At 42.9% G+C, this 13,135-nt stretch overlaps 1 long non-coding RNA gene across 1 annotated transcript in view; it reads right to left on the reverse strand.

Moving 5' to 3' along the window:
- Positions 1 to 4,005: 4,005 nt before the first annotated feature.
- The window catches only part of LOC138170953 (uncharacterized), a 67,276-nt gene continuing 58,146 nt past the window's right edge, over positions 4,006 to 13,135 (reverse strand). The window contains exon 3 of the long non-coding RNA XR_011170781.1: positions 4,006 to 4,161. This is a non-coding gene — a long non-coding RNA (uncharacterized lncRNA). The remainder of the gene's footprint in view (positions 4,162 to 13,135) is intronic.

The following is a 13,135-nucleotide window of genomic DNA, read 5'->3' on the forward strand; positions in this document are numbered from 1 at the left end:
CCAAATGGAAGAAAAAGTCCTTGGAACACTAATAAATTATCTCTCATATGTGTTGCTTCCAAATATATGCTTTAATTCCATTAATGAAATGGCAGCGGATAAGGAATTTCTTGGCTTGCAGAAATAATCATCCTTTTTCCTGTCATCAACCTATTAGATTTAGACTGCTTATTTTCCTGAAGCAGTCAGGAAGGGGTAGCTAGATGGTGCAGTGGCTAGAGCATTGGGCTTGGAGTCAGGAAGACCCGAGTTCAAGTACAGTCTCAGAAACTTCCTAGTTGTGTGACCTTGGGCAAGTCACTTAACTTCTGTTTGCCACTGGGGAAGGAAATGGCAAAACCACTCCAGTATCTTTGTCAAGGAAGTCCCATGGATGGGGGGCCACAAGGTCACTAAGAGTTGGATAAGACTGAAACAATTGACAATAATGAAGCAGGCAGTCAGGCCATTGTCCTTTGGATAAGGTTTACAACACAGGTCTATGGTCAGATGCCATGGGTTGGGCTGTCACCCTGGCTCTGGGAAAAGCATCTTATGGTCACATTGGGTAAATAAGTGTACATGGGTAGGCCAGAATGGGAACATGACCTATGATTTCAAAGAATGTAAACCACATTGAGTAAATGTAAACAACCAAAGAAACTCTGACTATCCCATGGGAACACTGGCACGTGACCCTGGGCCATCCTGGACACTAGGCCTTCTTTGTTCCATTTCTACAGAATGCCTGACCTGGTCTGGAGTTGGTGCAGGGATCCATCACACCATTCTGTTCTCCTAACCCCAAGGACATCCCCAACCAACCCAATTAACCGAACATACCCCAACAGAACCACATACATTTATTACCAAGCTGGCATAGGCCCCCCTTTCCTGGGCATCTCAGTATTGTCTTGGAGAGTCTGCGTCCCTACAATTGGGATGTCAGGACAGAACAGATCAGCCCCCTTACTTTTGATATTACAGTTGGCATAGCTGGAAAGATAGTCTGCCTGCCCCCTACAAATCTTGGGTCCTTATAGTGAGGGCACCTGGGACTGGAGGACTTAGGTCTTTCCATCAGAAAGGCATCACCGGAATGAAAAGCTGATTAGGTCCAGCCTCAGCTCTGCCAATAGGTGAGTGACACTGGGCAAGAGCCTTCCATTCTCTGCGTCTGTAGAGTGAGGATGTTGCACTACGCAGTCTCTGATTAGATTCTTTTATCCTATGATGGACAACTCAAGTTTCCTAAACAAATCAACATAAAAGCAACCCTCCTGCACAAAACGTGTTGTTGTTTTTTTCGGCATAAAGCATGAGTATTTATATATTAAGAAGCTTTTCAAACGTCTATTAGAAAGGTATTTAACACAGATGAAAAACTACGTCTGAACAAGAGAGAGAGAGAGAAAAGGAGAAATAGCAAAGGCAAACCTCTTATTTAAAATAAAAAGTGTCAACAAAAAACCTCCCAAATCCCATATGCTTTCATTCAGTCAACACAAAATGCCCTTGAGGAAATCCAACGCTCATTCATGATAACGGCACAGAATGGGAATCAAAAGTGTATGGTGTGTGCAAAAACCTTTATAGCAGCTCTTTTTGTGGGGGCAAAGAACTGGAAATCAAGGGGATGCCCATCAACTGGGGAATGGCTGAACAAGCTGTGGTATATGAATGCAATGGAATACTATTGTGCTATAAGAAATGATGAGCAGACGGACTTCAGAATAACCTGGAGAGACTTATATGAACTGATGCTGAGTGAGGAGAGCAGAACCAGGAGAAATCTGTACACAATTACAGACACATCTTTTCTGGGATGACTAACTTTGATAGCCTGGGCTCCTCTCAGCAATGCAAGCTTATAAGACAACTCCAAGGGACTCATGATGGAAAGGGCTACCTACATCCAGAGAAAGAACTGCAGAGTCTGGATGCAGATTGAAGCAAACTACTTGTTTTCTCTCTTTTGTGTTCTGTTTCGTTCCTTCTTTCTCGTTCACTCCGTTGGTTATAATCCTTCTTTACGACTTGACTGATGTTGAATGTGAAGGTGTTTGTAAGAACCTGTATCAGATTGCATGCTGCCATGGCAGGGGGGAGGGGAAGGAGAAGAAAATCGGGAACTCAGGGGATTGTGGAACTGAATGTTGGAAACTAAAAGTAAATAACTAAGTAAATTTTTAAAAAGAATCGAAGTTGTACAAGATCGACCATTAATGGATCAAACTGGTGTTTAAAGTGCTATTTTAAAGTTTCTGTTTAAAGCATTTTTAAGTGCCTACTGTGTGCTGGCACTATACCTCAAGTGAAGAATTGATACAATAAACAAAAGAGAAATGTTGAAAGCATTTCTCCTGGGGAAAAACAAACAAAAAAAGCCATTTAATTTACTTTTATTTCACATCACATCGGGAATTGTAGGAACTGCAAAAAGACAGGGAAAAAAGCCATTAATTAGAGGGATTAGTATTAGAGACAAAGGGAGTCACATGGCATTCTTTGCAGATGACAAGACAGGGGATCCAGAAGGTCCAACTGCCTTGAAAAAAAAATTCCAGGGGCGGGTAGGTGGCGCAGTGAATAGAGCATGGGCCCTGGAGTCAGGACGACCTGAGTTCAAATCTGGCCTCAGACACTTGACACAATTACTAGCTGTGTGACTTTGAGCAAGTCATTTAACCCCAATTGCCTTCCAAAAAAAAGAATAAAAGAAAGAAAAACCTCCTCAGGCCAGCAAATGTATTGGTGCCCTTGCCTTGTACGGGGTGAGCCCAGGAAAAACATCCTCGAGTTACTTTGCCTTTTGTGTCGCTTAACCTTTGGGCATTTCTGTGCACACTTTGGAGGCCGTGAATTTTCCTATTGGCTCCGATCTTGGGTTTAGTCTCCTCGGAACTTCTGGGAGTGTCAGCTGGCTCTCTCTCTTCCTTGTAGCTTCTCTCTAGGTCAGGGCAAGGATACTTAAGCTCTTTCCTGTTATGGGCCACTTTGGCAACCACGGGGAAGCCTATTGCCTTCTCAGAACCTATCTTTACATGCATAGAATAAAATGCAGAGGAAATAGATTTTATTGGTATACAATTGTCAAAAATATATATGCATGTGTGTATATGTATTATGTATGTATACACACACACATAGATAAAGTCATGATGCCCAGGTTAAGCTCCCCTGCCTTATGGTGTCCTGTTTGGCTTTTCTCCATCAGTCGTTTTCTCTTTTCTCCGACTATTTTAGAAGAAGTGACTAAAAAGTGATGACATTTATGCCTAGAAAGTCATTTAACTGAGAGTGGTTGCAAAGTCTGCTGAGTAGGTTATATTGACATTTAATATTACGTTTATGATTGAGCACTGAAATATATTAGAAATTCAGAGCTTTCCTGTGCCAAGTAATGGAATTCGACATGACTGTATCTTCATCAATAGGGGTTCATATCCTGAAATGAAAGAGCATCTGCCTCCCTGACTCCACTGACAGAATCATTAGGTGGGAAGCAGATCTACCTGGCCTGCCGATTTGGGGCCAAAGACCTTTTCAAAGTCCTGCTGTGCCTTCGAGTGGAACTGACGATCTGTCCCACCACAACATGGCAGAGCCATTCATTGGAACCTGGCACAGGTGGGAGGTGGCTGGACAGAGCAAAGGGAAAGAAGGAGGCAAAACTGCAGCTCTGTGAGGTGAGCCTGGACATGAGTGGAGCTAGGTGATGGCAAAGGGCCTTCCCAGCTCTAAACCCCGGAAGCCGGTGGTCCTGGGATCCTATTTCCTGGGTTGAAAGCAATATGCTGAGAACTGGAAAGGTCATCTCTTGAGCCTAGCAAGGAAGGAAGGAAGGAGGGAGGGAGGGAGGGAGAAAGGAAGGAAGGAAGGAAGGAAGGAAGGAAGGAAGGAAGGAAGGAAGAGAAGGAAGGAAGGAAGGAAGGAAGAGAAGGAAGGAAGGAAGGAAGACTCTTCACAATATCTTCCCCCACCCCCATATCCAATCAATCCAAGGCCTGTCATTTTTACCTTTATAATGTACCTTCCATTCAGCCTCCTCTCTTGACACTGCTGCCACCCTGGGCAGGACTTCTTCATCCAAACTATTGTACTAGGCAGACGGTTGGTCTCTCTGCCTCAAATCTCTCTCCACTTCAGGACGTCTTCCACTCAGCTGTCCAATCAGTCTTCCTAAAGTGCAGATAGGACCATTCTCTCCTCAATTAAAAAAGATCCAGTAGCTCCCTGTCCCCTCTGGGGATTTATTTCAAACATAAAACTCTTGGTTTGGCATTCAAGGCCATTTCCCAGTGGGCTCCCCCCACCTTTACAGCCTTCTGCACTTCCCTCTCCTCCCCCAAGTAATCTGCAATCTAGTGTGACATTGGCCTTCTTGCTTTTCCTCATAGAACACAATCCATCCTCAGACTCAGGGGATTGTCACTGACTGCCCCCCACACCTGGAATGCTCTCCCCATCATCTCCACCTCCTGGTTCCTGTAAGTCTCAGCTAACAGCCCAGCTTCTACAGGAAGCCTTTCTACCCCCCCCCCCCCCCTTCAGTGTTAATTCCTTCCTACTGTTCATTGTCTCTAATTGATCCTGTCTAAGTGATGCAGTACACAGAGTGCTGGCCTGGGGTCAGGGGGACTCCGTTTCCTGAGTTCAAATCCAGCCTCAGACACCTACTAGCTGTGTGACCCTGGGCACGTGTGATAGTAATGGCAATTAAAGATTCCCCTGTATTGGCTTGGTTTTCAAATTGATTGTATTAAAACCCAGAGCTTGTTAATCCCACCTGTGGGATGGACTTTTTGATGTGAAAAGAAAGTCCTGACTGGGAGGAGCTGGTGACGTAGATTTGGAGAGACAAGAGAGAGGCGGAAGTTCTTTTTGGAAGCAGCACCTCGTGTAGGGGGAGAGACTAAGAGATTGCTGGTGGCCGCTTTGAATTGCCCTGGACTTTTGAGACCTGCCCCCTGAGCTGCCAAGGACTGAGGAGACATGGCTGTTTTGCTGGTACTTTGTCTGTCTGTTTTGATGTTATTTTGCCAGATTTGTCCACTGGTGAAAGACTGTCCTGTTGAAGAAGTCCTGGAACCTGGCATTTGGTTAAGAAGGCCTGAGACTGTCCTGCAGACAGAGAGTGAATACTGTCCACTGGTGAGGGACAGTACTGTTGTTGCAGGGGTCTGGAGACTGTCCGGCAGACAGAATGAATACTGTCCACTGGTGAAGGACAGTGCTGTTGTTGCAGGGGTCTGGGAGCCTTTCTGTTGGTTTAGAAGCCCTGAAGAAGGATTTTCTTGTTGTATGTTTACAGAAATCCTGGGAGAGGGCTTTGCTAATGTGTTCAGGGGTTCTAGGACTGTTCTACAGACAGAGGATAAATTCATGAAGGGACTGGCAATGTATCTTATGGCCTTGCTAAGCCTTGTCTCCCCAGGAACTAAGATTGCTGAGAACTTGCCTCGTGTCAAGATGAAGAAAAGACCTCCATTTGGGTATTAAGTGCGGTGTTTAAACTTGATGTAACTCTGGGGTAGATTCAATTGTGATCCAGGGGTGGGGAACTTTTGACCTTTTTGTGTTCTATGGTTGAGCAAATGAATGTATTTTACTTATGTTTGGAAACTAATCTCCATTTGAGAAGAGGGGCTTTGTGGTGGACTTAATTAAGGTATAGCCTAGGGGTGGAGAAGTATTTGGAACGGAGACTTTGTAATTGATTGAATGATTGGAAAGTCCTGGGGTGGGGTAGGCCTTGGAGATGATTTAATCACACTTAGTAAATGCTGTATTTTGAATGATGTCATGTTTTGATCTTCTCTGTTCTGGGTTTGTTACTGAATAAAATAGAGAGCACCTATGCTGGTATTTTGAACCTGGGAAGTTGCCTTTGCTTGGTATTACATTACAGCACGTCACTTCACCCTGTTGGCCTCAGTTTCCTCATATATAAAACGAGCTGGAGAAGGAAATGGACAAGCACTCAGTATCTCTTCTAAGAAAACCCCAAATGGGCTCACTAAGAACCAGACACCAGACATTCTTTTTATGTAGTCATTCTCCTGTTGTCTCCCTTATCAGAATGTAAGCTCCCTGAGGTCAGAGACTATCTTTTGCCTTCCTTTGTATACCTATTGCTTATTGTAAGCATATAGTAGGTGCTCAATAAATGCTTATTGACTGGATCAGGCTGGATTTGAACTCAAGTCTTGTAAGAGATGGCATCTGAGTTATTGAACTTGGAAAGAATCTAAAGAGTCTATGAGGGGCAGCTTGGTGGCACAGTAAATAGAGCACCAACCTTGGAGTCAGGAGGACCTGAATTCAAATCTGGCCTCAGACACTTAACCCAAAAAACTAGCTGTGTGACCTTGGTCAAGTCACTTAACCCCAATTGTCCTACTTTCCCCCCTCCAAAAATAAGAGTATACAAGTCAGAGATGAAGAGAAAGCCCATGTCAATTCACCACTGTCTACCTCAGTTTTATCAGCTGTAAAATGGGGATAATAATACCATTTCCATCCCAAGGTTGTTTTGAGGATCAAATAAGATAATGTTTGCCTGGCACATGGTAGGTGCTTAAGAAACACCTGTTTGCTTCCATCTTTCTATGCATGGGACACAGCCTGTGCACACAGTAGGCATTTAATAAATACTTGTTGACTGACTAATCTCTCAACACTTTTCAGCAAGGACTCTGGGGCTTCTCACTGGGGGAAGTGATGAGGATACAGATTTTGGGGATGAAGATCAGTGCCGAGGGGTGGGACATGGTGGGTAGAGTCAGACTCTTCTGAAATCCCATTTGGACAAATTGACACTTGGTGGTTGAAAATCTTTCTTCCAGTCAAATGTGGGTGACCTAAGATTTTTAGCAGAGTCTCCCAGTCCGGCTGGGATTTTGTGGGGGGGGAGTGAGGAGTGGGGGAGAGGATGGAGGTATGTATACTAATTCTCCCTAATGCTCCTATAGTAGTATATACACATGAACTAGTCAGTCAACAGGCCCTAACGTCTAATGTCCAGGGGTATGCTGGAGCCAGCTCAAACCAGCTGGAGAGAGCCAACTGGTTTTTTCGGTTTTTTTTTTGCTTTTTTTTTGGAGGGCAGTTGAGGCTAAGTGACTTGCTCAAGGTCACATGGCTAGTAAGTGTTAATTGTCTGAGGTCGGATTTGAACTCAGGTCCTCCTAACTCCAGGGCTGGTGCTCTATTTACTTCACCACCTAGCCACCCCAAGAGAGCCAATTGTTAAATTTTCAATGTGAGCTTTTTTATTCCTTGGAAACAGGCCAAACTACAAATCAGAGTTTGACTGTTTTTTTTTAATTGATTGCCTAGACTTTTAAAAAGTGATGGAGAAAATGTTGATAATACAGATTCAACAGAAAAGTGTACCCTGTGTGTGTGTACACATATTTCTTTTTCCCAGAGAGATGGTTGTTAAACATTTAACAGCCCACCCCTGACCTGCCCTTCTCTACCATTATGAAACCAACTCCTTCAAGTAATTTCATGCTAATGGATCTTGTTTCAATGATTAGATAAACTGTAAATATTTCCTTTGACCAAATACATAGATTTCTGATCATGTGACCCACCAATGATAACACTCAAGTATAGCTGGGAGGCAGTGGGCAGAATCCTGGATTTAGAGTCAAAGAACTAGGACTACAGCCCTTACTTACTGTATGACTTACTGTGTGACCTTGGACAAGTCACTTCTACTCCCTGGGCCTCAGTTTCCCCCTTTCTACAATGAGAGGGTTGGACTAGTTGGCATTCTGAGGCCCCTTCTACCTCCAGATCAGGGTTTTAAGTATGGCTGTGGGTAAGTCACTCCGTCTCCATAGGTCTCAGTTTCCTTCTCTGTTTAAAAAAAAGGGGGGGGGGAGTCTGGCCTCAGAGGCTTCTTTGAGCTTGAGACCTAGGTTCCTGGGATCTTACATATTAATGGGCTAGGAAAGTTTCTCAAAGCCAGAATAGAATGTACTGTGTACCTGCACAGGACCTACCTGGTTATTTCTAATTTTTCCTTTGGGATAATGTGTCCCCCAGTGTTCACCACCCCTGACATTTTGCTGGTGGCTTTAATTCTCTGAGCTTAATCAGGCAGGTGAAGACTGAAAGCCTGTGGCCTAGCCGAGTACTGGCAGCCTTAGAGCAAGAATGGACATCAGTAGGGAGACCCAGGATGCTTTTCAGTAAGAGGGATTAATGGATAAACGGGGCCAAGAAGCTTTGTTTCCCTCAGAGGTCAAAATAACTCCTCTGCTGAGAATGGAAACTATGTGCTGTTTAATATTCAAATATTCCACTTTACTCAGGCCAGTCCTGAGGAAGAAGGAAGCAGGAAGGAGGGTTGGATTGCTTGCCAAGAATTGGGCCCTGGTTGGTAGTGACCAGCACTTCCCAGGACAGTGTTTGTTCTAGGAAAATCAGGGGATCTCCTTGCAGGGTTCACCTCCCCCTCTCTCTTTCCCCACACTATCAGCTTTGCTTCCTTCTGCTCCTCCTACCACCCCCCCCCAACCAATCCATTTGACTCAGGCTGCCCTGGAAAGCCAGTGTCCCTCTGGGGATTAGACCCTAACTAATTCTCTCTTCCAGCATCCAGCTACCAGGAAACAGATAGGATTAAGAAAGGCATAAGTTAATATTGGAGTCCAATTGCCCTCTGGGAGCTCGCTTACAGAAAATGCGGCATAGCCCTAGTGCCCCAGGTGGGGGGCAGCGAGTGCCAATCAAGGAGGAGAGGAAGAACAGCATTGATTGCTTTTTTAAGACAGATTGTTATGGTTATCTTTTTACATTGCCTATATTTCCACTATAACGTTCCCCACTCCATCCCAGAGAACCATCTCACTGAACAAAAAATTGGAAGAGAGAAAACAAACTCAGCAGCACATCGATCCATCAACCCCAAATCTGCTTCGAGATGCAATATAACAGACCTGCAGAATGCACCTCCCCCTCCCCCACCCCCCAGCCCCTATCTCTTCTTTGAAATCAAGCTTGTCCTTTCTGTTTTGGGGGTGTTCCTTTCCAATTGTTTTGTTCCTCGTTGATTTAGAATTAGAAGGGAACTTAGGTCCATTCTCCTTCTGTTACTGCAAAGGAAACTGAGGCCTTGGGAACTGAAAGGACTGGTGTGAGGTCATCCATAAGCCCCTGGACCAAGATCTTAGAGACTCTGCCCTCTATCTCCCTACTGTTACTACAGGGGAAACTGAGGCCTCAGGAGCTGAAGGGACTGGTATGAGGTCATTCATAAACTCCTAGGCCTACAATGGCAGGGTCTTCAGAGGCCTCATTTTTACAAAGGGGGAAATTGAGGCTTAGAGAAGCTGAGGTCATCCTAATTGTAAGTATCCAACAGAGATCTCTGGTTCTAGATCCAGAGGCATTTCCACTGTACTGGGTTCGGAGAAAAGGGTGGGGGCCAGGGAAGGGGCTTATGGATTTTGTTCTGCTATAAGAAGCCCAAAGCCTAGACGTGTATATGTGGGCAGAATGGGCACAGAAGATGATCCATCCCAACCTCCTCCAGGCCATGGGGTGTCCAGAGAACTAGGTGGGGAGACAGGAAATCTGGACCCTAGTGCTGGCCTTGACACCTATGGACTATGTGACTCACTCCAGTTGTTGAACATCTGAACCTTCTGCTCATCTGCCATTTCCAACCCAAATGGGTTGGCTAAGCCTTAAGCTCCCTCCCTCCAGGGGTGGTTGTAAGGAAAATGTTTTGTGGACTCCAAGGCTTTAGAGAAAAGGGAGCTCTGAAGATGAGTCTGATGGTTGCCATCATCAATCAGTCAAGCTATAGGCAACTATTACAGACTCTCTGGCTGTTTCTGTATGGAAGAAGTGAAAAGATTGGGGCAGCTAGGTGGTGCAGTGAATAGAGCACCAGCCCTGGAGTCAGGAGGACCTGAGTTCTAATCCAGCCTCAGACACTTAATACTTACTAGCAGTGTGACCTTGGACAAGTCACTTAACCCCAATTGCCCTGTCCTCCCCCCTCCAAAAAAAAAAAGCAAAAAAAAAGTGAAAAGGTCTGTTGTGCCAGGACCAGCCTTGCTCAGTACGGCAAGATCATCACCACAAAGGAAATGGATTTCTTGGCCATGAACTTCTTTTGAAGTTGTTGAGGGGTTACAATGAGCATTAGAGGAGGGATGGCCCATTCAAAATGGTGATGATGACAGTGATAGTGATGATGGTGGTAGTGGTGGTGGTGGTGGTGATGATGATGATGATGATGATGATGAAGGGTAGTACCTGAACCCCTACTTCCTGTCCCTTCTTGAAGTGCCCCTTATGGACATTGTCACTAGGTTCTGCTCCTTCCTTTACTTTCAGGTAAAGTCACATTCCAAGAATCCTACAAGTAGTAAGTATCAGAGGCGAGATTTGAACCCAGGTCTCCCCTTATTCCATATACAGTGCTCAATCTATTGTGCCATACAATCTCTATTTTTCATATTGTAATGTACTTTTATTTATAAGTAATTGACTCTGTTAGATTTCACAGCGATTATCAGTCGTTCAATCAATCAACAGATGTCTGTTAAGCACCTACTATGTGTCAGGCACATGGCATAGGGAATAGAGAGACAGACTTCCAAGTAGAAAGTCCTGGGTTCAAGGTTGCCTTTACAACCTACTGGCTTTGCAACCAGGGTAAGTCACTTAACTTCTCAGTGGTCAAGGTCACTCTCCAAGTTAGGGGTTCTTAACATTTTGGGCCTTTGGCAGTATGGTAAAGCCTATAGACCCCCTCAGAATCATATCTTTGAACTCATAAAACTCAATACATAGGATTATAAGAGAAATCAATTTATTGAAACAGTTATCTAAATATTTTTAAACAAGTTCCCCATTAAGAAACTTTGCTCTAACATTCTAAATTGCAATGCAAATAGTCATCTGTATTAGCAGAGGAAATTTCCTTTTTGGTAGTTTCCTACAGCAATGAAATTACAGACTCAGTCCTAACATCAACAATAAAAAGATATCAGGTATTGTGTTAAGTGAAGGAGATATGGAGATAAAAATGAAACATCATTCCCCTTAAGAAACCTCAGGGGAAAAGACGTGTACACATGGGTCTCTCGTCTTTAAAAAACTATATGTTTAAAAAATATATATATGTAAACAGAATTCATTTCTTAAATGAATTTTAAGATTTAATTTAATTTTAAGATTAATTTAGAGGGCATCTAGCAACAAGGGGGGATCAGAAGGTGCCAAGAATTCATGAAATGGAGTACTAGTAACTCAGTAATGATGGAAGGGTGATTATAGAATGTGAATGCATCTTTCATAAGAGAAGAAAAAAGAATGTTATCTGATAATCTTCCATATTTGAAAGGGATAGCAAGTTGTACATAATAGATCTGCAATTTCAGATGCAATCCTGAACAAGAGAGCCTCTGATACAGAGTTATACACACATAATAACAATGAATTTTGTTTTGCAGAATGACCTGTTTTATTTATTTTTCTTTTTAATTAATTAGTTTTTCTTTTTTAATTTAACATTTCTTTTGTGTTCATTCCTTACACATGAAGGCAGGGAATAAACATTTACTAAGTGCCTGCTATGTACCAGCAATGTGCCAAGCACTTTAGTGATTCAGATCTCACTGACTCTCCACTGTGTCATCTAGTTGCCTCTGATGCTCCTAATATCTATCCTTACTAATGTTACCCACCTTGGATTCCAATTCTAGAGTGCAAAAACAAAGACTCTAACTGCCTATGTGACCTTGGGTAAGTCATTTCCCATTCTGTGCCTCAGTTTCTTCATCTGCAAAATGAAGGAGTTGCACTAGGTGTTCCTTAAAGGACCTTCCAGGCTAATATTCTATGACTCTCTGATTTGGGGGGGGGGTGCTCCTCCTTTTCACAGAACCACAGGCAAAGAGAAGTTGTTCAACAAAAGCTATTTGATCGATTGTTTGATTTGGCAAGAATCCTGGCAGATTCTCCTGCAATTCAAAGAATTGTCAATGAAATAGGAATGTAAGCAAAGCTCCTATCTTTGATAAAGAGAAAGTTCAAGTTGGAGTATTCTGTTGTAGTTGTTCACTTAAGCTCTAGAATTTTCTTTAGAAAGGTTTTATTCAGTCTAGGTTAAAAGAGAAATAAGGAAAAGTTGATTACCTTCCAATAGAATGACCAAAGAAAAAGCTAAAAGTTGTTCAGCTAAATGTAAAGGGACTCAATTAACATAACTAAAAAAGAATAGAAAAAGAAATACAGTACTATGTGTGTAGAGAGAATGGGCATTTTTATCAGCAAGGAAAAGGAAGAAATTATTAGTGAATCTTTTTTATCTTTTACAAAGGGATGGCTCTCTGGGAGAGTAAGGAGGGAGTTATTGGGAAATAAATGTGCTATTTTTAAATATATCAATACAAATTAAAGACATTATTAGTTAAAAAATCAATGAGTTGTTTATGCAAAGACAAAAGGATTTTCTACAACAAAACATAGTATTCCTCTCCAGGATGCAAAGTTGATTCACATTCACAGGACTTCTCCACCATGTCATAGAAACTTCTTCACCCTGGAAGCTCACTTCCAGGTCTGGTCTAATCTCTCACCGGAAGTGCCCTCCACCAAATCTTCTATGACCATAGTCAAATTTTTACCCTAAGCTAGAAACCAAAAGACACCAGAGTAAGCCAGCACCAATTGGGACCTATCTATGCACTCAGAAGGCAGTCAGTCAGCCAATAAGTTTTATGACTTTCTCCACCTTCATTTAGCAGTACAAGAAGAGAAGCCAAATTGGGAGCCTTGATGAGAGAAACCCAAGGTTGGGGATTGACAACACATGATCATACATATTGTATGTAGTTAACTTCTTTTTTTAAAAAACATTTATTTTATTCTGAACTTAAGAAATAAAACAAGCATTTCCATAGTCAAGTGGGATAGAAAAGCAGAGGGTTGCACCTGAAATTGCAGATCTATTATGTACAACTTGCTATCCCTTTCAAATATACAAGATTATCATGTAACTTTCTTTTTTTCTCCTTCCCCCACACCAAACTTTAAGATGGCTACCATTAGACACAAATGTGTGTATATGTTTGTGTGTGTGTGTGTGTGTGTGTGTTTTCTTTTCTGAATTCAATCCAAAATC

The sequence above is a fragment of the Petaurus breviceps genome, unplaced genomic scaffold, assembly GCF_028583685.1.
Source record: "Petaurus breviceps papuanus isolate PSGF00001 unplaced genomic scaffold, PetGlider_PUasm1.0 400, whole genome shotgun sequence".
Lineage (NCBI taxonomy): Eukaryota > Metazoa > Chordata > Mammalia > Diprotodontia > Petauridae > Petaurus > Petaurus breviceps.